At 35.3% G+C, this 27,380-nt stretch overlaps 1 long non-coding RNA gene across 1 annotated transcript; it reads right to left on the bottom strand.

The window, feature by feature from the left end:
• Nucleotides 1–387: 387 nt before the first annotated feature.
• LOC131384601 (uncharacterized) lies at nucleotides 388–26,710 on the bottom strand. Its single transcript, XR_009215610.1, has 6 exons — nucleotides 26,634–26,710; nucleotides 26,055–26,205; nucleotides 19,108–19,245; nucleotides 17,524–17,674; nucleotides 2,748–2,842; nucleotides 388–641 (listed from the first exon to the last, which is right to left on the bottom strand). It is a non-coding gene; the product is annotated as an uncharacterized LOC131384601 (long non-coding RNA).
• Between the last annotated feature and the right edge of the window lie 670 nt (nucleotides 26,711–27,380).

The following is a 27,380-nucleotide window of genomic DNA, read 5'->3' as shown; positions in this document are numbered from 1 at the left end:
CTCAAATTTAGGCTTGTGTTACATGCACAAAAATCCTTGTTCTTTTTTCACTTAAAAAAAACTAAATATGTATAAATTTGTGTATCTATATACACACACATATCTATATAATTATTAGCACTAGAGTGTTATAGTCCAGTTATGTAGTATTTGAATCTCTAGTTTCAAATTATAATTCACCTCCAAAAGAACATTGTTTTTTAATCACACACATAAGAAATTTTATCACAATATTTAAAACTAATATTTCATTATCTAATGCTAATAAAGTATTGTGGTACTGCCAGTATTAAATATATGGCAGAAGGTATTACCTACTGATCAATAGTAAGCATATGGAACTGGGGATTATGGATTTTATAAACTATTGAGACAGTCACCCCAGTTTGGACTGGGACTAATCCCCAGTACTGATTTGTCATCCACTGAGTAGACCTTATGAATATTTTTGGGTAATTTGAAATGATCTCATTATTGAAAGATGATTTCATATGTAGAGGAGATAATATTTCTTTCTTGAAAAAACAAGTCAGGGTTACCATGATGTGTGCCACCAATGCAGGATCTTTGGCTTGTCAAATCAGATTCTCCATTGCTGCAGGGTACAGTGCACACCGCTCATATTGCCTCCTTCCTGGGTGCTGATAAAAATAAGAAAGAGCATGGAAATTGGTTTCTTGAATATAAGCTTTAATTTTTAAGGCTTAAAAGTATTCATAGAGGTAGACTGTATGGTAAATAAAGACAAATTTAATTCACAAAGTTATCTGTACACTGCAATTTTAAAATATACCAACTAAATTATTGGGTTTCTGGAAGTGAATGGAGAAAACAGCAAGGGAATAAATCGTTTTTAAGATAAGTAAATAATTCCCATGATTGATAGATATTTTCCTTTTAAAATGTTATGGACTGATATTTTTTATTCACCTTTAAATTTCTTACCAAGAAGTTTATCTTTGTTTTTCAGATTTAAAAATGAAATACAGGTATTCCTCACTTTCCTGAAAACATGCTAACCAAAATCAGGAGCCAAACCAATTTAGATAGATGTGTCTCATCTAATTAAACCCATTGGTTTTTATGGGAGGGCTGCATTAAGAGTGCCCAACCACCACATATAAGTTGATAATTACCAGCATGGCAGGTGATTTTATCCACTGACCAAGCGCATAGTTTTGTTTTATTTTCAGAATGATCTAGGGAACATTTGAGATTTTATGTGAAATAAAATTTTAAGTGCCAAAGCCAAAAAAAAACTTAACTCTTTTCAAATGCCCTCTTTCATCCTTGCCTTCATCAACTTTCCTTTGCACACAGGAAGCAAAATCTACTTCAAAACATTTATTTTAGAGGAATCCATTAAGAAGGGATTGTTTTACTTAAATGAAATGCTGTCTTATTTTTGCTGTGTCTTTTGACACCTCTTAGCTTTAACATTCTTCTTTTAACGAAGCCATTATGCAAGTTATCAAAGAAGAGGAAAAGGAAAGAAGGACAGATGAAAGTGACGGGAGATGAGAAAGAGGAGGAGTGAGGAAAGAGTTATTTCCTTATGAATCCTGTGTGTGTGTCTTTGGAAGAAAGAGCTGTTCCGAGGAAGCTTGGTCCAGCTGTGGTTGATAAGAGGTATAGCTCTTAAAAAAGACACCTAATGAAAGTGAGAGAAAAGCTAAAGAAAATTTCAATGTGACAACTATTATGTGTCAAAATAAAACTTAGATTCCAAAGTGATTTTGTAGTGTTGGGCGCTATGAGTAGGTATGGATCTCTGTTGATTGACTCCAGTTGAAGGTGAGAAATCTGTACCAATCATTCAAAAAGGGAATCTACTGTTTTGAAAGAAACTCTCTCATATTTCCTTTAAATTATTAATAGTTGTTATGTAACTAAAGAATGTTATGAAGAAAAATAGCATTGCAAAAAGTACCACTGGCCAGGCTTACAAGTCAGCCACAATGAATCGGTATAACTACTGTGTTATTCTTTTCCTAGACAAATTTTGACTCTTCTACTTTTATGTGTAATAATTCCAGTATTCTATTTATTTCAGCATTATGTGAAAAATGATGAGAATTTTAAAAAGAAAATAATAGTGTGGTTTAATTGGTGTGAGATACCTGCTTCCATCCTCCTCAAAGGTTTGACTGGGTGTATCTCTCCTATGTGTGAGATTATGTCCCCTGGTGTTAACACAGGAAATGAGTGCTCCTTTTTAAAATTTCTTTCTTCCAAGTTTTTTTTCCAGGAAGACTAATATGCAGTTATGCAGAAAAAGCTGTCTTAAATAACGTGTACATAAATCTCAAGAGAATCAAATTCACACAGTGAATAAAGTAATACTTAATATTAAACTACATTTTGACATGAACTCAATTTATTCTTACAGTAAAATGTTGATATTTTGGAGTTTAAATACTGCTTTTTTAGTCATATTTGTTGCTTAGAAACATTAAAGTGTGTATATATATATATATATATAAAACATGTTTAGCTCATGAAATTACATATTTTTGCACATTGAGATGTTTGCATATTAACGATGCAAATTCCTTTAAGTAAGAAGCTGGATAATGCAGAAAAAGTTGAGAATGTAGTAGTTTTTGTTGTTTTGTCTCTTTATTTTTACTACTTTGGAAGATAAAGGTGAACAGAAAGTCCCCCAAAAAGAAACATTGCATGTTGAAATGTTACAGGTAGTTAGATAGGCAATAAGCGGGGCAGGAGAGGGCTCCCGACACACTCACTAGGAATGTAGGTGATGGTTCCACGATTATCACACTGCTTCTCTAAAAATGATAATTCTGCAGCCAGAGAGAGGCAACCTCCTGATGATCCACACCTGTTAACATTAAAAGTGTTACTTGACTGCAGGCCCCAGGGAGAAGCAACTTCCTGGGCATGCATGTTAAGAGACAAAAATGGTGAAGTATGATCTTCCAGGCACACTTCAGCTGAAAAAGGAAGAAAGCCTCAGGTGGGCGTGTGTATAATTCCCTAAACACACTGCACATGTTTAATTCCAAAGGGTAAGGAGAGCACTGCAGATGCAGAAAGCCCACACTAAGGGAAGAACCATGGGAAAGAGGCAAGCCGATAAAGTCCCAGGACCATGGTTAAATGCCTCTTTTTTCTCCCTTGGAGCTTCAGGTGCCAACTTAGGTCTCCTCCCAGTGAATTTTCCTTTTTTTTTTTTTTTTTTTCTATTCTAAAGCCTTTTAAAATAAATTCCCACTACTGCTCCAAAATGCCTTAGTCTCTTTCTCTGCTTTATGAACCTCAATTGAATTCTTTCTTCTGAGGAGGCAAGGACTGAAGTTACTGTGGACCCATACGGATTCACCTCTGGTAACTCAAGGTAACTTGGATGTCTGCCACCGCTAACAGAAATAGCTCCCACTATTCTGGGACAAATAGTCTCATGTTTTTCAAAAAGAAGTCCACAACCTTGTTCATCAGAATTATCTGGACTGCTCGTTAGAAATGCATATCCCTAGGTCTTATCCCAGATCTCTAGAAACAGAGTTTTTGGAAGAGACGCTTTAAAAAAATCTCTCCAGGTGTGTTTTGGGGGATGGGGGTGGGGGAGCAATAACACTGATGAGAATTTCATAAGATGCCAAATTCCCTAGCCCAAAGTATTTCTATAATGACTCTCAGACATTAATTTATTGTTCCAGCCCATTAAAGAAGTATGTTAAGACATGTAGTCAGGGTTTCCAAATTTGTAAAACTGTTGCAATTCTGTTGTATATGGAAGTAGTTAAAATCCTACAGCCTAAGAGCTCCAGCCCTTTAGTTTCTACTTATTTAAAAAAAAAAGGAAGTAGTAAATTAAATTTATTTGCTTTTACCAATATATTCAAGAAAATAAAAGTGTAGACTGGACAGAAATTATGGTGGATATATCACATTCTAAGAATAAATAGAACAAATAGTTTAACATACAAGATTTAATCAAGAAAGCAAAGCTGTTAGGAATATTATGGAATAAAGGGTTGTTTATAGAAAACAGACCTTTTGAAATTGTGAAAGAAACTGGAAAGCAACGGTCTGGAAGAAAGATTTGGAGGGTAATATGGTTTGGCTGTGTCCCCACCCAAATTTCATCTTGAAATATAGCTCCCATAATCCCCATGTTTCCTGAGAGGGACCCAGTAGGAGGTAACTGAATCATGGGGATGGATTTTTCCCATGCTGTTCTCATGGTAATGAATAAGTCTCACAAGATCTGACGGTTTTTTGAAGGGCAGTTCCCCTGCATATGCTCTCTTGGCTACCGCCATATCAGACATGACTTTGCTCCTCCTTCACCTTCCACCATGATTTTGAGGCCTCCCCAGCGATGTGGAACTGTGAGTCCATTAAAACTCTTTATTTTTTAATAAATTGCCCAGTCTTGGGTATTTCTTCATAGCAGTATAAAAATGGACTAATACAGAGAGTCAGAGAAGAAGAACCATTCAGCTCTCCTGAAACACTGCCATGGGTAGAGAAGTTGAAGCTTGTAGAGATATCCATGTGATGTGCTAAAGTGAGACTGGGAAGGAAAACTAATGAAGAAGTCTATGGGGAGGTGTTACATTTGTCTAGCTATTGTTTCTATGAATCTGCAGCCAAGAATCATACACAAACTTGGAGCACACTGCTGGTCAGGAATAGTTGGACATGGAGTGAAAAAGAGTGAGGAGAGCATAGAGCCCACTAGACTCCAATTTGCATGTCCTTTATCACACCTGTCCTCAAAGACCAGAAAGAAGTCTTTCTGTTGCTTCACCTGTTTGCCTCTTGTGCAAATCTAACCTGATACCAGATAAAGAAAAGACTTCTGGGCAGTGCAGTTCCAGCTTCGCTTAGTAAGGCTACTGGCCATTTGAACAAAATGATTAATAAAACAGATACAATGTGCTTTCATTAAATGTTGTGTTCAATAAGGAAAAGGAATTTCTTTACAAGTACATTCTAAACACTAACAAAATCTGGTCAAATACCAAGCCGCACCCAAAAAACAAACAACAACAACAAATAAAACAGCAAATTTCAAATGACCAATATAAATCAGATAATTTTCTCTGTCCACAATAAAATGAAATTACAAAAAATAAAAAGATGGCTAGGAAAATTATGTAACAAATCTTGAAGTAACACAAGAAAAGGTAATCAAAGCAAAGTTTAGAAGATAATTTTTAATTACATTGTACCAAAAATACTGCACAGCTCAAATTTTGTGGTATACACTAAATGTATTTTATGGTGGTTTTAGAAGAACTGTATAGCATTTAATTAGGCTATTAAAAAAAGACAAGAAAAACAAGTTAAGCATCTAAAGAAGTTAGAGAACAGCAAAAAAAGTAAAAGGAAGGGAAAAATCATCTTAAGAGGAGAAGTTAATGAAAAGTATACAGAAAACAATATCCTTAATGGGAACATATTAGACTTATTCTCTTTATAATTAGCAATAAGAAAGCACACTTCCAGCAATAATAGCCTAGTTTTTCAGACTATTGCAACTCCAAGAACCACTAGAAAAACTGGGTAACATGTTTTTTAAAATGATTAAAAGCATCAGAAAAATTTAAGACAAAGGGTTTTTATAGAAACAACTAGGAGAGAAAAGCAGAGAAGTAAGCCTGTTTTTGTGACAATATTTTCCCTTCAGGAAACTGTAGATTCAAGAGGAAAAAAAAAAGGCTGAAAGAGAGGTTCTGCTGAGCTTTCAACAGATTTACATCTTGGGAGAAATATTTAGGGTCTAGCAAGGATAAAAAGCTCTGGTAAAATTTCAGTACTTTCTGTGGAGACATTAAATATAAAGACACAGAAGGGTTGAAATGAACATAATGGGGAAAAATGATATGCATTGGAAACACTAAAATAAAATACAATTGATCTATACTAACATCAGACAAAGTAGAATGTGAGGCAAGGTGTAATAGTAGAGATTGAGATATTGTATAATGATAAAGTGATGAATTTAAGAAGAATGCATAACTAATCTAAACATGTATTTATCTAATAACATACAGGAAAACTTATCGAGAAATGTTGACAGAACTGAGAGATGGTAAACCCACCATTTTTTATTTATTTATTTATTTATTTTTGAATCGGAGTCTGGCTCTGTTGCCCCGGCTGGAGTGCAGTGGCGTGATCTCGGCTCACTGCAAGCTCCGTCTCCCGGGTTTACGGCATTCTCCTGCCTCAGCCTCCCAAATAGCTGGGACTACAGGCACCCACCACCATGCCTGGCTAATTTTTTTGTATTTTTAGTAGAGACGGGGTTTCACCATATTAGCCAGGATGGTCTTGATCTCCTGACCTCGTGATCCGCCCACCTCGGCCTCCCACAGTGCTGGGATTACAGGTGTGAGCCACCATGCCTGGCCAAACCCACCATTTTATCTGGAGATGTTAACATGTTCTTAATGACTGATAGACCAATGGAAACAAATGCAATAGGATATGGAATATTTAAACTGTACAATCAATCAATTTGACAACTGACAAATACATATATGTATATATATATAATGTATATACACACACATATATATACATACAAACATGACAAATAACATGCAACAATGGCAACACACATTTTTAAGTGTACATGGAAGATTTCCAAAATGAAACACATCCTGGACCTTAAGGCAGATGAAATTAATTTCAAAGGACTGAAGTCATTTAGAGTATTTCTCTGACTATAGTGAATTAAACTGGAACTCAGTAGCAGAAAGATAACTAGAAAATCACCAACATGTTTGGAAACTAAGCAAGCAAAACACAGTTCTCAATATATATTGATCAGAGAAGAAATCTCAATGCATATTAGAAGACATTTGAAAATAAAAATGAATATTTACATTTTCAAATTTGTTGGAATCAGCTAAATCACTGTTTTTAGAGAATCCAAGTGTGTGAAAAAAAATTCATGCAGAGGGGTGACTCAGCGTGAGGTTTCAAAGGCCAAGCAGATCAAAGAGACTTTGTCAAAACTGGGGCACCCCAGAGTAGGGGTCACAAAGCCCAAACAGACTTTGCCAAAAAGGGGGCACCCAGAGTAGGGGTCTCAAAGCCCAAATAGAGTGAGGTTGGTGAATTTATGGGAGAACAGCTTGATTCGGGGAGTTAGTCCAAGAATGGTAGGAATGGCATAAGTGCATTCACACAGGATGAAGGTGGTCCTGGCTGTAGGTATTGGATCCTAAAAAGGTGAGGAGGGCATCTACGCAACGCCAACCCAGCACAGAGAGTCAGAGCCCAAACAAGGTGATGACCACATCCCCCAAAAGGTGTAGCCTGGAGGAAGAAATGAGAGTCAGAGTGTGGCAAGCAGTGTGGACATACATGCTGGTAAGATGACATGGAGTTTTGGGGCCCAACTGATGTGAAGAGAATACCTACATAGTCCTAACACTGGGCTGAGGGAAGGGAACTTGTCATGACCTGACATAGTGTGATGGAGCTGGATGGGGTGAGCTGGGACTCACACAGGTAGCCAAATTATCTGGAAGTGTCAGAAACTGAATGTGAAGCATTACGAGGATGGGACGCCATTGTTGCAGGCTGTGATGGTGGTGGCTGATTTGAGGTTTGGGGCTCAGAGAGGAATGAGGAGGTCATGCACATTGAGGAAGGGGTGGTAGGGGTGGTAGGAGTGGATGGGAGAGATAGGTTATATACAAAGGCTTAATCAAGTATGTGAAAACACTAAGGATATAGTCAGTTGGAGATGGGAGTTACAGATCTCTAAAGGAGAACCCTAGAACGACTCCTCTCATGTTTGATTGAAATTGGAGGTAATGGATAGAACTAAGGATTTTTCATATGTAGATATAGAAATAAATATAAATACATACAAAATGGCAAGATGGGGTCAGGCAATGTCCAAGGTGACCCTGAAACATTTTGTTATGCTAGAAAGCAAGAAAAGTCTCAAAGGATGATTCAACGTGTTGTAAAAAGAATATAGGAGAAAGCTTTAAAATGCATAGCCTGAATTTAATCATGAATAAACATTGAACAAACCCAATCCGAAGGGCATTCTACTAAATAACTGTAATCTCAAAGTAGCAAAGACATAAAACTCATGAAAAGACTAAAGAACTATCCCAGATCAAAGTACACTAAAGAAATTTGACAAATTTGGCAAACACAATGTGTGATTATGACCCAGATGTTTTTGCTACAAAAACCAAGGTTGGTATAATTGGTAATACTTGAACATTATCTGAGGATTAAATTGGAGAAATGTGTCAATGTCAATATCCTAATTTTGAAGGTTGTATTGAGTTTCTACAGAAACTGTGTATTTATAGAAAATACACACTAAAGAATTGTGAAGGAAAAAATAAATACTGGAATAATAAACAAAAAACTAATATGATAAAATGGGAGAATATATTTGCAAATCATGCATATGATAAGAGGTTGACATCTAAAAATAAATAAGGAATGCAAACAAATCAATAGTAAGGAAACAGATAACTAGATTTTTAAAATAGGTGAAGGATCTGAATAGACATTCTCAAAAGAATAATACAAATGGAAAGCAGATATATGAAAAATGCTCAAAATCACCGATCATAAGAGAAATGCAAATTAAAATCACAGTGATACATTACCTCAAACCTGTCAAATGGTTATTATCAAAAAGAAAAGAGATAACAAGTGTTAGCAAGAATATGGAGAAAAGGGAACACTTGCACACTGTAGGGGGTGGAGCGTAAATTAGGACAGCCAATATGGAAAACAGTATGGAGGCTCCTCAAAACATTAAAAATAGAACTATCATATGATCCAGCAATCCCACTACTGGATATGTATCCAAAGAAAATGACATCAGTATGTCAATGAGATATCTGCACTCCTATGTTCATTGCAGACCATTCACAATACCCGAGATATGGAATAAATCTAAGTGACTATCATTGGAATGATGGATAAAGAAAATGTAGTATATAAACACAACATGATACTATCCATCCTTAAAATAGAAAGAAATCCTGCCACTTGCTACAACATGAATGAACCTGGATGACGTTACGTCAAGAAAAATAAGGCAGGAATAAATAGACAAATACTACGTGATCTCACTTATATGTGTAGTATAAAATAGTTGAACTCATAGGAACAGAAAGTAAAATGGTAGTTACCAGATGCTGGGGCAGGTGGGGTACTGGGGAGATGTTGATCAAGGAACACGAAGTTAGACAGGAGACGTAAATTTAAGAGATCTGTTGTATGTCATGGCAATGAGCTAATAAATATATTGTATAGCTGAAAATTGCTAACAGAGTAGATTTTAAGTGTTTTCTCCACAAAAAGCGTATATGAGATAATGTCTATGTTGAATAGCTTGGTATAGTCATTCAACAATGCATACCTATATTAAAACATTATATTGGACACCATAAATACATGCACGCTTTACTTGTCAACTACAAAGAAAGAAAGAAACCTCTAATATAAATTGTTACCTAAGGGTGGTAGATGGAGCCTTAAAAAGAAAAATGGAAATACGTCTTCTTTAATAGTAATGTTTTGATTTTTGACCCCTGTAAATATTTTAAACATAAAAAAGATCAAAAATTTTAAAAAAAGTCACACTAAATGTTGTAAATTAAACAAACTGAACAAAAGAAAAATAATTATTTCAAGTAATTTGGTGCATAGCATTCTGTGTATCCTTAGTGCAGTATGTTCTAAATATAAAAAGAACTGCAAAGATACCTCAGACTTCACTCTGTAGTTTTATTGTTAGTAGAAATGTTGGTATTTTGGGTTTGAAACTATTTCATTTATACAAACACATAAATATGTTTATATTAGGAATGAAAATTATCGATTAAAAATAAAAATATAAAATAAATTTTTTAAGTTGTAATATTAAATTTGAAAGAGAACTGTCCACATGAACTCATGATTATTTAATGTCTTGCATGTATCTACTGAAAGTGTCAAGAAGAAATTAGAACCTATTATAAATAGGGACATATAGCATCCAGATCTTGGCTTCTAAATAGGTCTCCCCATTAAAAAAAAAAAAAAAAGATTGACTCCAAGTTTATGGAAGAAAATAAGATAAACCTTAAATTCATTTTTAAGGAGAAAGGAAAATTAAAGCACTGATGGATCATGTCAGAAGACTCTGAGACAAGCCTGTGCATTGTGGCAAAACCCTGTCTCTACAAAATACTACAAAAATTACACAGGCGTGGTGGCGCTGGCTTATAGTCCCAGGTATTTGGGAGGCTGAGGTGGGAGGACCTCTTGAGCCAGGGTGGGGCTTGTGGGGACGGGGCGGGGAGGGGAGTTGCAGTTAGCCAAGATCGTGCCACTGCACTCTAGCCTGGGTGACAGAGCGAGACTCTGGCTCAACACACACACACACACACACACACACAACACACACACACACACACACAGTCAGCCTGTAGGAGTGCCTTATGGCCAAATTTGAGAAAGTTTGAGCATCAAAAAACATACTAACTATATATGATTACAGCACATTTAATAAATATATATATTGGGTCTATAAAACATTTAAAAAGAGACAACTTAGAGAATGTCGGCTAATAAACTTGGAAGAAGTGATTTTAAAAATCACTATTTTGGGCTGGGCGTGGTGGCTCACGCCTGTAATCCCAGCACTTCGGGAGGCCGAGGCAGGTGGATCACCTGAGGTTGGGAGTTCGAGACCACCCTGACCAACATGGAGAAACCCCATCTCTGCTAAAAATACAAAATTAGCCAGGTGTGGTGGCACTTGCCTGTAATCCCAGCTACTCGGGAGGCTGAGGCAGGAGAATGGCTTGAATCCGGGAGGCGGAGCTTGCGGTGAGCCGGAGATCGTGCCACTGCACTCCAGCCTGGGCAACACGAGCGAAACTCCGTCTCAAAAAAAAAAAAAAAGAAAAAAAATCATTATTTTGCAGTCCTCTCATGTATTATCTGTGAAAGTATTGTCATTAATTGGTAAATATCATATACAGTAAAAGGGTTTGTGAGCAGAGAATATTTACATGGTGCCAAAGTATCACTTCACATACTGCTTGCTAATTGCAAAGAAAACTATGTATTTTTACAATGGAAAAATCTTATGGTTATCCACTTTTTCCTGATCATCAAACTTAGCATCACTAAGCATGGAACAACTTAAGATCATATTATACAATCAGATATAAAAATATAGTACAGAACATAACATCTGAGGTATGTTTAGACTTCTAGTTTAGAGGAACTCTAGGACATAGAAGCACAAACACGGTGAGGAACAATGAAACCAATGCAGAATATAGTATACTCCTATAAGACCTATAGCCATAAAAAATTAAATGTAATGAAAAATGGAGGAGGAATGCTGTTGTAGATTAAAAGAGAACATGAGCCTTGATATAATGTTGATATTTAAAAGTAACACAAACTGTAGACTTCAGGGTAGCTGAAGATAATAGTAGTGCCGCCAGTCTGCCAATATTTTCTTCCAAAACAATACAAAACAGCAAAAATAGAAAAGTAAATGTATACAAAATGCATGCTTTAGCATATCTTGAAGAAAGAGAATGGTTGAAATTTCACATTAACTGTGAGTAAAGGTGGAGAAGTCACCAAATCCCAGTTAATGATCTTTCATATTCCTGCTCTACACTCATCCTACAGTAAGGCTTTACTGTGAACGAAGTTAGACCAAAAACAAACAAATGGAAAAACCACAGGGAAGACAAAAGGAAAGCCATCAAAGGGGCCTAAGGTTGATGTAAAAGTGCTGCACCCAAAATTGAGTACATCAGTCTTAAAATACTCGAAAAGTGTCTGGGCAGATCGGAACACAGAATGCAAGGAAGGGAGTTCAAAGAATGTGCTACTTCAAAAGAGTCTCATAACCATGACTCAAAATCCAAAGACACTGGATTGGCAAAAGATTGGTAAAGTTGACTTCATAAAAATTTTTAAAAATGCATTACAAAAGTACCATAAGGGAAATGACCAACTGGGAGAAAACATTTGCAACTTAGACAAAGGACAAATCTCTCTATTTTATAAAGAACACTAAAAATTAAAGTACAGAGGACTGAGGGCCTATAGAAAAAATGGGACAAAGATATGAACAGATAATTAATGAAAAATATATAAAAATGGTCCTCAAATATATGAAAAGTGTTGAACTTATAATTAGAGGAATGCAAATTGAAACACTGAGGCAGAATTTTTCACCTATCAGATTGGTAAACATTTAAGTTTGATGACGAATTTTTTATGAGGCTGTGAGGAAAAAGGCACTCTTTAACGTTCCTTGTGAGATATAAACTGTACAACCCACTGAGAAGATAATTTATCGTTTAGCTTTTTTTTTTTTGAGACGGAGTCTCGCTCTGTCGCCCAGGCTGGAGCACAGTGGGCGATCTCGGCTCACTGCAAGCTCTGCCTCCCAGGTTCACGCCATTCTCCTGCCTCAGCCTCCCGAGTAGCTGGGACTACAGGCGCCCGCCACCACGCCCGGCTGATTTTTTGTATTTTTAGTAGAGACTGGGTTTCGCCGTGTTATCCAGGATGGTCTGTATCTCCTGACCTCGTGATCCGCCCACCTTGGCCTCCCAAAGTGCTGGGATTATAGGCGTGAGCCACGGTGCCCAGCCTACCGTTTAGCTTTTATTCCATTTGGGGATTCTATTCTACATCCTGATTGATTTTAATTACTTTTTTATTTCAAAGTTTGTGAAATATTATCATGGTTATAACACCCAACAAAACTACATATGCATTTATTTTTTTCACCTAGCATTTCTTCTTCTAGAAATCTATTCTAAAGACTTATCTTGAACAATACAAAAATACATATGCAATAGGTTATTCTTTACAACACTGTTTATAACTACAAAATATTAAAAACAATATAAATGTTCATACATAGAACAGTGAGTGCTTAAGTAAACTGTAACACAGACACGCAATGGAATATTATTCAGCTGTGTAAAAAAGAATAAAGAGATCTGTCTGAATGGATATGAAATGATTTGCAAGATACACAGTTAGAAAAGCAAAATCCAGAAGAGGGCCTATGGTATACTACACTTGGTGTAAAACTGAATTGGATAAAAAACAAATATATATGTATCTGTATATCTGCTAATTTTTGCAAAAGAAATAGAAGAATAAATCAGAAACTAATGTTACTTGCCTACCGGAAATGGATGAGAATAGAATAAATATTGGGTAGAAGGGATGATGAGGAACAATGTTTCTCTAGGCATACCTTTTCAACACCTCTGACTGTTGTAAGTATGGTAATATTTCACAAACCTTGAAATTTAAAAAAAAGAAGTCCATCAGGATGTAGGGTAGAAACCCCAGATGGAATACAAATTTAAAAATAAATAACTATATTAAAAGTGAATAATAAATCCACTCGACAGGACATGGGGAAGAAAAAAAATAACCTAAGTACCTGGAAAACAATATAATTTGACTATATACTGTAAGGCTAAATACAGAAAGAAGTATACTTACACACTATACTCTAGTTAGTAAATGTCTTTCTCACAGGAATGTGACCTGGCAATTCTGAAATTATTTATGTATATACTAGAACTGAAAAATAAGTAAATATAATGTGGATAATGAGAATAGGGTTTATCACTGTCAGAGAAAGAAGTTATAAATAACAGAAAGAGAAAAGCAGAAATGAACTCTATGGTTTTAAGTTGGAACTAAAGGTAACAAAATACTCATGATAGGTTAAAGATAGACAAATATAAAAAATGTAGATGTGCACATTTCAATGTACAGGCATATATTTTCTAGTTACGTTCTCTGAGAGAGCACAGGAGACAATGACACTACAGTAGTGCTGACTACAATCTAGCCTCAGTGGACTCTGGTGAAAAATATTTGATTCTAAAGGCTAGAGCAGAGAGAATACAAAAGGAGTCTCAAACATTTTTTGGTGACAGAAAGTAAGAGAGTGCTCAAGGATGGGACGTGTCAAAGGACACAGAAGTCAACCTGAAGTAACTCCTAATAGCTAAACTTGGAAAAATTAGAGCAACAAAATTAATAATAATAATAATACCCAGTAGTTAACACTGATACAAACAAATAATTGAATAAATGAACAAAGGAGGGAAAATATATTGAAGAATTCCAACTAATAAATTGGAAGGAATCAGAGAGGCAAATCATATTAAACACAAACCATAGAAATTATTGTTAAAGGCTAAAATTAATAGGAGAAAGCATGATAAAAATAGGACATTTGAAAAGACTTAAAGAATCACTACCCACAATGTATTCATTTAATTCAAAGAGAAAAAAATAACTTTGCAATAGATAAACCTGTCATACACTACTTTAACCAAGTAATCAAGATTAACATCACCAGTAATAACACGTATTAATATCATGTACCCAGTATAATGCACTGAGGACACATCAGTACTTTGGTATTCTTGCCAAAAAGGCATTACCTCAATCTAATTATGAAAAAAAAATCAGACAAAGTCAGATTGATATACATTCTACTAAAGGATTAAATCATCAAAACAAAGAATGAACAGCTAACTGACAGATTAGAGGAGAGTAAAGAGACTTGACAACTACTAAATGAAATATGGGATCTGGGGCTGGATCTTAGACTTGAAAAAGGACATCAATGAGAAAACTAGTGAGATGAAAATAGGCATATAGTGTAGCTAATCCTATTGTATCAATGTTAATTCCCTGCTTTTGAAAATTGTACTGCAATTGTGTAAGGCACTAATATTAGAGAAAGCTGGGTAAAGGGTAGCACTATAGATGCAATTCTTCTGTAAGTCTGAAATTATTTCAAAACATAAAGTTTAAAAAAACTAATAACATTTTGTGGACAATTGGAGAAATGTGAACATGGATTATGAGATGATATTACTCACTGTTAATTCTGATAAAGGTATTTTGGTTAAATAGGAATAATACCATTATTCTTAAAAGATGCACATTGAAGTAGGTGAGGCAAAGTGACATGATGTTTAAAACTTAATGTCAAATGACTCATCAAATACGTACTAAAGAGATAAAAGAAAATCACTCAAATTATTAACAACTATTTAATCTAAGTAGTGAGTACACTGACATTTAGTTATACTATTTTCAAGCTTTTGTACTTTTGACAATTTTTAAAATAAATATTTGGTTTAAAAAAATCACACAATTACCCTTTTTATTCCACATGGATATTGTAGCCAGAAAAAATATAGGTTAAAAAAAGAAAATATGTATAACTCATAAAGCAATCAACAAAACTCTTATTTGTATCTAGATCTACCAATTTACATGGAAGACAGGGGTTGGAGGAACTTATTAAACATGATGGAGCCACAAAAATCTAAACTAAAAAACCTCCATAGGACCAATAATTGGCTTTCCTTTGCAAATAAATTACCAGCAAAAAGAAAAGAGGTGGAGGGAAACCTATGAAAAGCAACAACAACAACAAAAACTTAAGAAACCTATCACTCATGGATGCATCTTCTTTAGATCCTGATTTGAGCAAACTTCAAGAAAGGAAGGAAGAGGAAACGGAGGAAGAATAGGAGGTTCAGAAGCAGGAGGAGAAGGATAAGAGAAAAGAGAGGAAGACAAAGGAGGAAGAGAAAGCTGAACAGCAGCAGAAAAATTAGGAGGAAAACATATTTGCGCCATGACTATCTAGTGTTTACTTCAAAATGAATGAAGAATTATTTTTAATGTTAGGTATAATAATGGTATTATGACCATGAGTTTGAGAGCACATATCTTTTAAATATACATCCTAAACATTTGCAGGTGAAATGACATGATGCCTGGGATTTCCTTCAAAATTATCCTGGGTGGGGGTGGGGAGGTGAAATCAGAGGGGATAAATAAAACAAGATTGCAAGATGTTCATATTTGTTGAAGCTCAGTAAGGAGTGGCATATAGATTTTAAATGCTATTCTTTCTACTTTTGTATATGTTTGATTTTTTTTTTTTTTTTACAATAAAGGGCTTTTAAAAAGAGCACAAAAACTGCATACATCTGACCAGCAATTTCATTCTACAAATCTACATTACACAAATACTCAAATTTGTAAATTGTAAATATAAAGGTGTGGGTAGAAGGTTGATAGTGCAAGTATATTTTAGTCATTGCAGTGTTGTTTGTAATAGGCAAATACAGGAAATAACCTAACAACAATTCGTTTTAAAAATAATATTATGGGATATAACACAATCCATTCATTAAAATTAACATAAGTATACTACTATATCTGTCGAGTTAAAAACTAGTTACAAAACTATAGATACAGTGTAATCTCATTTGTGTACAGTTGAGTTCCCAATCTAACTCACACTAGAAACTCACATAAGCGGCAAAAATGTTTTAATTCTTATCTTGATTGCCACCTGCTGGTCATCGGGGGAAATACAATTTTTAAAGTTTATGAGGTTTCCAATTTGGTTGGATCCAAAGAAATGAATAGTCCCTTTAGGTGGTTTTCAGTAACTCCTAGATGAAAGTGCTCAGTTTCTTGAAGAACCTGCATCCCCCCTCATGCTTCTGCGGCAAATATGGTGTCCCAGTCTATTAATAGGAGGAAAATGGCATGGGAAAAGATGGGCCTCTGGTTTATGAAAATGGACTGTGTACAAGCTGCAGGTGCAGGCCACCACTGTTACTTGGGCAAAACAGCCCTTGTAGGTCTGGTCACTGAGAACCTTACTGGCATCGTATGGCAAATAAATCTGTAGTATATTCTTTTTACTTGGATAATACTTATCGAGAAAAGCAACTATATTCCTCTTGCCAAATCTACCCTCCTTAGGTTTTGCTAGCTAAAATCTCCCGGGTTTATGTTATGTGCCTGATATATATCCTGGTCCGGTGTTCTGCTATCAGCTTCTCTAGACAGTGCCTTCATTCTTCCACAGTGCATTCAATGGCAGTTTCACAGGTTCTCAGCTTAGGGTCCACTGATCACAAAAAATTGAGGGAGGCTTGAGGAGGACAAGTATATATTTTTATCTGACTGTATCCACCCGCTCCTCCTTGCTGTTATGCTGAGCTGACCCATATTTATGTGGAGTCCTCTGTACAACTTCTGGTTTCCTACTGGATACTTCAACTGGAAAGCTGGGCAACTACCTCCCTGCTTTCAGTGTTCCCCTGCTTGTTGCAGAAAGTGCAATAAGGATGTAGGTGAAGTGCTGTATTTAGGATATGATTCTAGGGAGTGAGCAAGTGAGAAAAGGAATAAAGCAAGTGTTTATCAGTGGGTTATCACTGTGGGAAACCAGAGGTATGTCCCACTGAGAAGCCCTCTGAAAGACTGTTTGAAATAAAGCTCAGAAGTATCACATAGAAGAGATGAGCAAGATGGGGATTTTATCCACTGCTTCAATCCCTCATTGATTGAGGGTTGATTCTAGGAATGGTAAGTCCTCAGCAGTCCAAGATGCCCCAACCAACCAAGTACATTCCCATGGCTAGAAAAAAATCATTAAGGTAAAAAGATGTAAGTACATACCCGGGGTAAAATGCCATCAGTCATTATGGAAATTGTCCCCTGAAGCTACAGAAAAACTTTAAGTAAGTTTGCAGCTTTGAGTGGGACACTAGTGGCATCTGCTGACATCCTCATACTTTATTAGGGAACATATTCTGCTCTGGACTGAAGCCTAGAAAGAGGAAAGGGAAAAAAAATTTCTCTTTCTCCTACTGCTCAATAATTAAAGCATTTATTTTTGTCTTATTCTGAACTTCAAAACCTCAGAAAACAGGAAGTATTTTTGACAACGTATTTAGCAGCAATATATGATCTAATTTAATTTATAATCAAATTTTAGAGATCTATGTCTTATCAATATGCTATTCTACTTCTGACTTCATCTTTATTATCACTATCCTCTATCAGTACAAGCAGTGAGACTTCTTTCTACTGTGTTATGCCTTGTTTCTTCCCAGTTCTACTTCTAGTCTTGCTTAGGATTTAAATACCAAACCAAGATTGACTTCAACTATATGCTGGAAGAACTCTATGGGTGATTTCCCTAGGCTTAGCTCTTGATTTGTTAAATGGAAGCTGAATGAATTTATTTTTCAAAAGACAGCCTGTGGAGATGTAAATACATTCCGTAGAATTAACCCATTTAAAGCCTTTTGGCTATGAAGAATAATGCTGATTTAAACATTCATGAACAAGTTTTTTTGTGGACATAGTTTTCATTTCTCTTGGCTATATACTAAGGAGTGGAATTTCTGGGTCAAATGGTAAATCTACGTTTAATCATTTAAGAACCCAAATAAATTTATCAGATACCTATCCTTTTACTATATATAATGCCTTTATTTTATGATCATTAAAGTCCTATAAACTGCATCTTGTGTCCTTGAAACTGAGTATTACCTTATACTTTGTCTTTAAATTCTTTTCTGAATAAATTTTAACTACCCTGACTGGACAAACATCTTATTCTGACTAAGTTGAATATTGTATACTTAGAAATATGGAAAAGTACACAAATAATTTTCAAAATATTCTCTATATGTATGTAAAAATATATATATCAGTGTCTGTATGAACTTAAAAGAAGTTTAGTAAGAATACATACTGATACATCAACAGTGGCTTCTACAGAGTAGGATGGAGGTACCTCCATTATTCATTTTCTGCAATTAGTTGTTGTTTTAATTTTGTTATGAGAAGTATATAATAGATTCATTTTTAAAGGCTAGGTGATACAAATATATATTGAAAATTAGCCAAAATATTATAAAATTCAAATATTCCTCTAGAATGAACTCACATATTTAGATCACATTAGGTGAATGCCTTGAAGTGATACCTTAACTGAGTTACAATTTGAAATTTGAAAACTAGAAATATCCCAGTTAAATTTGCACTGCCTTGCTCTAAAACTATTGTTGAAATCATAGACTATTAAGCTATTAAGCTTTTTAATAATTTCTGTGTATGGTCCCCTCTGAAGTATTTTAAACTAAAAATTAATGTCACAGCCCTTGTGGGGCTGCTATGGAATCTCGGAAACATGGTTTTCTCTTGGCTTTAGAATCTAGGAAGCTCAAGAACCAATTCGATGGTATAACTTACCAACTCATTTCATCATCATCATTGTTGTCATCATCATCATCGTCATCATCATAGCAACCATTCCTTGAACGTTTATTGTGTTGCATACACTGGTCCAGAACCTTAAGGCAGATGATCTATTTCATCTTCTCAAGAAGTCTACAAGATAGGTTTTATTATTATTATTTCATGCTCAAAATCACTAAGGCACAAGATATTTAGTATTCCGCTCAAAGTTAGTAATTCATGTCAGAGCAAGAATTTAATCCAAGTTAGTCTTACTCCGACATTCATCTTATTCATTAAAGAGGACTTTTTAAGTTACAAACAACAGAACCCCTCAACCAGGTTGGCTTTTTAAAATGTACAATAAATATACATTTTATTATATATAATCTAGAAAGATAACAAGAGTATATCTTTTATCTCAACTTACAGCTCTATAAGTTGTTAAATTCTCTGCCACAATCTAGTCTGAAGTATGTTGATCATCTTATAAAACACAGAACATCATGTTGGTCCACTATATTGGTAACATCATGTTTATTAAATTGTTAAGCAAAAAATAGCATATATTTTTTACGCTGACATAGATAAGTTTGTTTTAAAATTTATATGGAAATGCTCAGGAGCTAGAAGAGATAAAACCATTAAACTTTGCTTGAAGTTAAGGCTAAAAGACAGCTGCAGTAATCAAGACAGCATGATATTGGTGGAAGAATAAAAACATATATTAAAGAAATATAATCAATAATCCAGAACTAGACCCACATAAATATGCCCAAATGATTTTTGAAAATGGTGCCAAGCAATTAGATAGAGGAAGGATAGCTTTTTCAATAAATGGTGCTGGAACATTTTGACATCCATAGGCAAAGGAAAAAAAAAAAGCCTTGCCTGAGTAAAAGCATGAAACTTTTAAATAAAAAGTAGGAGAAAATTTTCAGAACTTAAGATTAGAAAAATTAGTGTTAAACCTTACAACAAAACCATGATCTGCAAAAGAAAGGTTGAATAAATTAGGCTGCATCAAAATTAAAAGATTTTGTTCTATAAAAGACCTTGTAAAGAACATGAAAAGACAAGCTACATATTGGGCAAAAATATTTGTAAACCAGATATTCTACAAAGTACTTACATATAGAACATAAAAATCTCTCAAAGCTACAGTCAAAAAAGAAAAGAACAATTCCATTAGTGAGTGGGCAAAAGATATTTTGCTTAAGGGAATGTACAGATGACAAGCAAGCACATGAAAGGGTGTTCAGCATCATTCATCATTAGATAAATGTGAATTAAAACCACAACGACACATCACAACACACTCATCAGAATAGCTAAAATAAAAAATAGTAATAACACCAAACACTGGTGAAGATGTAAAGAAACTGGATCATTCTGATTGTTACTGAGTATCTAAAGTGGTAGATATATTCAGGAAAACAGTTTTTCAGTTTCTTATAAATCATACATTTACCATAAAATTCAGCAATTGCATACTTGAACATTTATGAAGAAAAAAACACTTAAACTTTTGCACAAAACTAGTACATGAATGTTCATACCATCTTTATTCATATTAGCCCCATAGTGGAAACAACCCAAATATCATTCATGTGGAAACAACCCAAATATCATTCATGTGTAAATGGGTAGACAAACGTGGTACATCCACACAGTGGAATACTACTCAGCAGTAAAAAAGGAACTGCTATTGATACACCAGCAACAGCTTGAATGGACCTCAAGTAAATTGTGTTGAGTAAAATAATCCAGCCTTCAAAAGTTAGATACTGTTTGATTCTATTTATATCATAGTATTGAAATTATAAAATTATAAGGATAGAGAAAAGATTGGTGGCTGTCAAGGATATGAAGAACAGGTTGTACCTATAAAAGGAGGACATGAGGAATCCTTATTAGGCAACTGTTTTATATTTTAACTGTGGTGGTGTTCACATGAATATAGATCCCTAGTTAAAAAACAAGAATCCATAACTAGAAGTCCTGATCAAGAAGTCTTAAATGCATATGTAGCTAATAACAGAGTTTCAAAGTTTTTAAAGCAAAAATACGTAGAACTAAAACAAAAATTAGAGACTTATAGTTGAAGTTGTTAACACTTGTAGCTCAGTAATTTATAGAACAAGTATATGAAAAATCAGTTAAGACATAGAAAACTTGAAAAATACTATCAGCTGATTTGATTTAATTTCTATTATTTATATCACTAAAATTAAAAAGAGCAGAAACCTACTTTCTTTGAAGAGTATGTGGATTGTTTACGAAGATACACTGTATTCTGGGCCATTAAAAAGTCTTAATAAATTTAAAATAATTAAAATTTACAAAACAGTCTGGTTATAATATAATTGAATAATGTATATTACAAAAAAATCTAGAAAATTCCAACAAATTTGAAAATTAACTCACTTTTAAATAACCTATGACTCAAAACAAAATTTAAAATATTTTGAACTGAAAGCCAAGAAAACACAACATAATTAAATTTGTGGGGTGTGGTTAGAGAAATGGCTGAAGTAAAATTTATAGCTTTAATTACTTACATTGGAAAAGACACAAATCAGTGACATAAGGTTTCTCCTTGAGGTGTAGAAGAAATGGAATTAATCCCAAGATAAGTGGAATTAAATAATAAAGAGGAGTCAATAAAATATACAATGGGCAAACAATTGGGAAAATCATTCAGATTAAAAAGTAGTTCTATGAAATGATCAATAAAATTGATACTGTTCCCACCAGAAAGATTAATGGAAAAAAAGGAGAGAAGGCATAAATTGCTTGTATCAGAAACAAAGAAGGGAATATCACTACCATTTCAAAAAGATGTACTGATTTTTACAAAAGTGTCAACAATATTTAAAAGATATTAAGAAAATATGAAAAAATTTTAATGATAGATTTATGAATTTAGATGAAATTATTATTTTTTTTTTTGAGATGGAGTCTCGCTCTGTCGCCCAGGCTGGAGTGCAGTGGCGCTATCTCGGCTCACTGCAAGCTCCACCTCCCGGGTTCACACTATTCTCCTGCCTCAGCCTCCCAAGTAGCTGGGACTACAGGCACCCGCCACCATGCCCGGCTAACTTTTTGTATTTTTAGTAAAGATGGGGTTTCACCATATTAGCCAGGATGGTCTCGACCTCCTGACCTCATGATCTGCCCTCCTCGGCCTCCCAAAGTGCTGGGATTACAGGTGTGAGCCACCGCTCCTGGCCCTAGATGAAATTATTAAAGCACTTAAAAACACAAATTCCTAAACTTGCACAAAGACAAATATAGAAAGTTTTAGTAGTTTATAATCTATTGAAAACATTTGATTTTGTAAGTTAAATTCTCCCCACAAAGAAAATTAGAAATCCAGATGGTTTCACTGGTGATGTCCATCAATCATAAAGCAAGATAAAATAGTCTTACATACACTCTCTCAGAAAATAAAAGAGGGAATACTTTCCAACTTATTTTGTAAGTCCATAAAATATGGTGTTACTCTCATACAAAAACTAAAAGAAAATATTACAAAAACATAAAAGTACAGGTTTATATCCTTCATTAACATAGAAACAAAAATTCTTATCAGCAACATACACATATTATAATATATCGTTACTGAAAGAGGTTTATCCCAAAGTGTGAGGTTGATTTTATATTCAGTATTTAATCAATGTAATTAGCCATACTTAAAGGATAAGAGAGAAAAACTTAGGTGATTATGTTAATTAAGATCTGGGAGAAAAAATATCTACAACAAAATTCAACAACCACTCCTGATAAAAATGCTCAGCAAACTAGAAATAAAAGAGAACTTCTACAATATAAAAATATGCAATGAATACTTTAAAAATAAACTTTTGTCAGCAGACCTGCACTATGAGAAAAGTTAAAGTGACACGTACTGAAAAAAACAAAAACAAAAACTTACTTATACCAGATGGAAGCTTAGATCTACTCAAATGGTAAGAAACATTGGCATACAGAAATCAATTTCATTTAAAATAGCAGTATAACATGGAATACTTAGAGATACACATAATAAAATATGGGCAAGACCTGTAAACTGAAAACTACCAAACATTGCTGGTAAAATTAAGAATAACTACACAAATGAGTAAGATATACTATGTTTACAGGTTGGGAGAGTCAAAATTGATAGAATGTTAATTCTTCCCAAATTGATCAATAGATTTATTATGTAACCAGTGAAAAGCCTGGAAGGCTGTTTTAGTGTGTCTTGGTTTTTAGAAACTAACAAACTCATTCTTAAGTTTATATTTAAGGGCCTAGGAAAACTAAAATAATTATGAACTTTGCACTACCTGATTTCAATACTAAAATATAACTTCAGTAAGAAACACAGTGTGATGTTGACATAAAGACAGATATATAAATATACATATAAATATATTTATATTACATATAAATAAGTAACAGGATGGGGAGTCAAAAAATAAACCCATACTTAAATGGTGTATCTATTTCTATAAAAGTATCAAAACACTTCAATAGGGAAATGATACATTATTAAACAAACTGCTACAATAATGAGATATTCACATGGAAACAAATGAGTCTCAATCCTTACACTTTGCATAAAAAGTAAGTTGAAATATATGATGCCAAATTAAAGAGCTAAAGCTTAAACTTTCGGAAGTAAAAACACAGGAGAAAATCTTTGCATCTTTGGCTACATAAAAATTTCCTAGAGAGGTAACACACATAAAAAAAAAACCCAAATCATTAAAGAAAATGATAAATTTAACTTTATCAAACTTAATAATGCTTGCTGTTTCAAAGATACTGTATTAATAAGGGTTCTCCAGAGAGGTAGATCTAGTAGAAGAGGAGAGAGAGAGAGGAAAGAGAGAGACAGAGACACACACACAGAGAGAGAAAATACATAGGGAATTGGTTCACACAATTAGAGAGGCTGAGAAGTCTCAAGATATGTTGGCTACATCATAAACGTCATATTTCATCCATATGTTATCCCTGTATTTCATATATTATTATCCCATTGTTTGAAGAGGGAAATTTAGCCAGAGAAGTAAAATCGTCTATCCAGGTATTGTTGAAAATCACAGAAACAGAATTTGGACTCAGGATGAAGTGAAACTTGTTCTTAACTACTATGCTACATTTTTCACCATGTCCACCTACATGAATTTCTTTATTAGAGACATTTCTACAGAAAAAAGTCTTTGACAAAGTTCTAATATTATCTTCTGCTAGAACTGGTTGTTTTAAGCGATATCATACCCTATTCCAGAAAACTTTCATCTCCAGACTCAGAATCTGTGAGTCTGTTATTGCCACTCTATTTATCAGAAATGTTTCTAAGAATATTCCTTCTAGACCTCTACTTGGGCAAAACATAAGCCTTTCTTAGAAACTCCCAGCCTAAGTGGGATCAGGAGGAGAAAATCTACATTACGATTATGTGCCGCGTACTATGTTAAGAACTTCACTGATAGGAATTGGTTGTGTCCCCACCCAAATCTCATCTTGAATTGTAACTCCCACAGTTCCCACCTGTCGTGGGAGGAACCCAGTGGGAGGCAATTGACTTATGGCAGCAGGTCTTTCCTGTGCTATTCTCATGATAGTGAATGAGTCTCACGAGAGCTGATAGTTTTAAAAACAGGAGTTTCCCTGTACAAGCTATCTTTTTGCCTGCTGCCACCCGTGTAAGGCATGACTTGTCCTCCTTCACCTCCCGCCATAATTATGAGGCTTCCCCCAGGCTCGTGGAGCTGTGAGTTCTCCATTAAACCTCTTTCCTTTGTCAATTGCACAGTCTCAAGTGTGTCTTTACCAGCAGTGTGAAAACAGACTAATACACTTTTTTATTTCTCAGTACAACTTTATGAAGTAGAGATTGTTACGTTTCTATTATACGTAAAGAAACTGACACTCAGAGGGAAGAAATAACTTCCCGAGTAGATAATGATGGACCAATGGTTCTTTTCAAATCCTGCTCAAAACTGAAATAAGGCTGGGCATGGTGGCTCACACCTGTAACCCCAGCACTTTGGGAGGCTGAGGGGGGCAGATCACCTGAGGTCAGGAGATCAAGACTAGCCTGGATCAACATGGTGAAACCTTGTCTCTACTAAAAATACAAAAATTAGCAGGGTTTGGTGGTGAGTGCCTGTAATCCCAGCTACTCGGGAGGCTGAGGCAGGAGAATCGCTTGAACCTAGGAGGTGCAGGTTGAAGTGAGCTGAGACTGTGCCATTGACCTCCAGCCTGGGCAACAAGAATGAAACTCTGTCTCAAGAAGATAAATAAATAAAAATAAAATTAAAAAATTAAAAAAGAGATATACTGCCAGCTGAAAAGTAGCTTATCTAGTTGGGGATTTCAGTTAGAATGTAAATTATTTGTGCAGGCTACCCTGGAAGATTTGTGACAGAGGTTATTGACAGACTTGGTCAGAAATGATACATTTTTATTCTCACTAACTGTGCAAATGAGAGCCAGGACTCTAGAGAAAGCAAGTTGAGTGGAGGCACAGACACCAACAAGGGGCTATCATAAGTGTGGCTTCAGATTCCTGATACCAAAAGAAAAAACTCCCCATCGTCAGCCACTGCCTTTGGTGAGTCCTTGGTAGATGTTGGATCCTGGTGGAACAGGATTTCATATGTCCAAACAAAGTGTCTGCATCAGGAAGATTGCCACTGTGGCAGGAAGATTCCAAGGTGAGGGAGACTTGGGCTGGAAGCACTGAGCCTTGCTGACAGTTTGTCTTGCAAAATGCTCTTTGTGGGAAAATAGAAGTGACCTTGCTTCTTATGTAGTCACTAATACACTGAAAGGAGAAAAAAATTATAGGATTATCTGAAATAAAATTTTAAATGACAGGAAAGGGGACAGTTATAAACAAGTCAGATGATGTCTATCCGGGATCATTTGCTTTTTGTACTGGAGCTCCCAAGTTGACTTACCCTTTCATCCTTCATTCTGTGTATTCCTTTATTCTTTCTCTCACTCTTTACTTCTTCCCTTCCTTCCTTCTCCCTGTTTTTTCTTTCTCCTTTTAGTCATCTGATCAGAGCAACCCAGTAAAACTTCTCACGACTGAGAACCGTCTCATTTCTTGTTTAAAAGAGATAAAATGTGCTTTAACTGTTTTTTCCAGGACCAATTTTGCAGTCAGAATATAAAGTTTGAAGGAATAAAAAAGACATAAAGTAACTCCTTTCTTCTGCAGAAATATGGGCTACAAAAGCAATGAGCAGAAATTACCCATCAGCTTTTACATAATAAGTTTTTACCATTCTTTTAAACTATTTAATTTAATATATCTTGTGTTTATCACTACATTCAAATATCACTTAATATTTTCACCCACAAATTTTACTGATTTTTTCAGGTAACTCATACAAGACAAAAGCATAAAAATACTATAAAACAGTTTAAAACGGATGAACAAGACTTTGTGGGAAGTGAAGATAGGCATCCAAGAAGTTACAGGTTACATAACAACAAGCTTAACGTGAGTCCTTAACGGTTAAGAAACTTACTTAACTGAGGCACAATGGCTTAAAACTGTTACCAGGGGGTCCTTGCTCCCAGAGCTCCCAAGATGGTGGCGGGCCACTTCCAAAATGGCAGCAGGCTGCTTCCAAGATGGTGGCAAGCCTCGTGTTCTCTGACCTGGGGTTCTTGGCCTCACTGATTCCAAGGAATGGCATCTTGGGCCATGTGGTGAGCGTTATAGCTCTATTAGAAGCTGCGGGTCATGGAAGAGAAGCATGGAACCCAGTGACTAGTGTTCAGCTCGATTAGGATGAACTCAGGCACTTAGCCATGCAGGAACAATGGCAAGCCTTTAGGTCGATTGGGAGCGGCAATGGGCACCTCGCTCGATCAGGAGCACAGCGGACACCCTGCAGGATCTGAGGGATGGAAGTCAGTGGTAGGTCTGCAACGGCGGCAAACAGCAGTGGTGGACGGCAAGCAAAGGCTCAGCTCGAGCTGTAACAAACACGGACAAAAAGAGAGTGCAGTTGCAAGATTTAGTAGAGTGAAAACAGAGCTCCTATACAAAAGGAGGGGACCCAAAGGGGGTTGCCATTGCCAGCTCGAATGCCTGGGTTTATATCCCGATCCTTGTCCCTCCCACTGTGCTCTCAGGCAATAGATGATTGGCTACTTCTTTACCTCCTATTTTTGCCTAATTAGCATTTTACTGAGCTCTCTTTACTATCTGATTGGTTGGGTTTGAGCTAAGTTGCAAGCTCCATGTTTAAATGTGGACACAGTCACCT

This window comes from Hylobates moloch, unplaced genomic scaffold, assembly GCF_009828535.3.
Source record: "Hylobates moloch isolate HMO894 unplaced genomic scaffold, HMol_V3 SCAFFOLD_11, whole genome shotgun sequence".
NCBI classification, from domain to species: Eukaryota; Metazoa; Chordata; class Mammalia; order Primates; family Hylobatidae; genus Hylobates; species Hylobates moloch.
The sequence above is the reverse complement of the archived record's forward strand: the minus strand, read 5'-3'. Positions and strand labels throughout refer to the sequence as shown.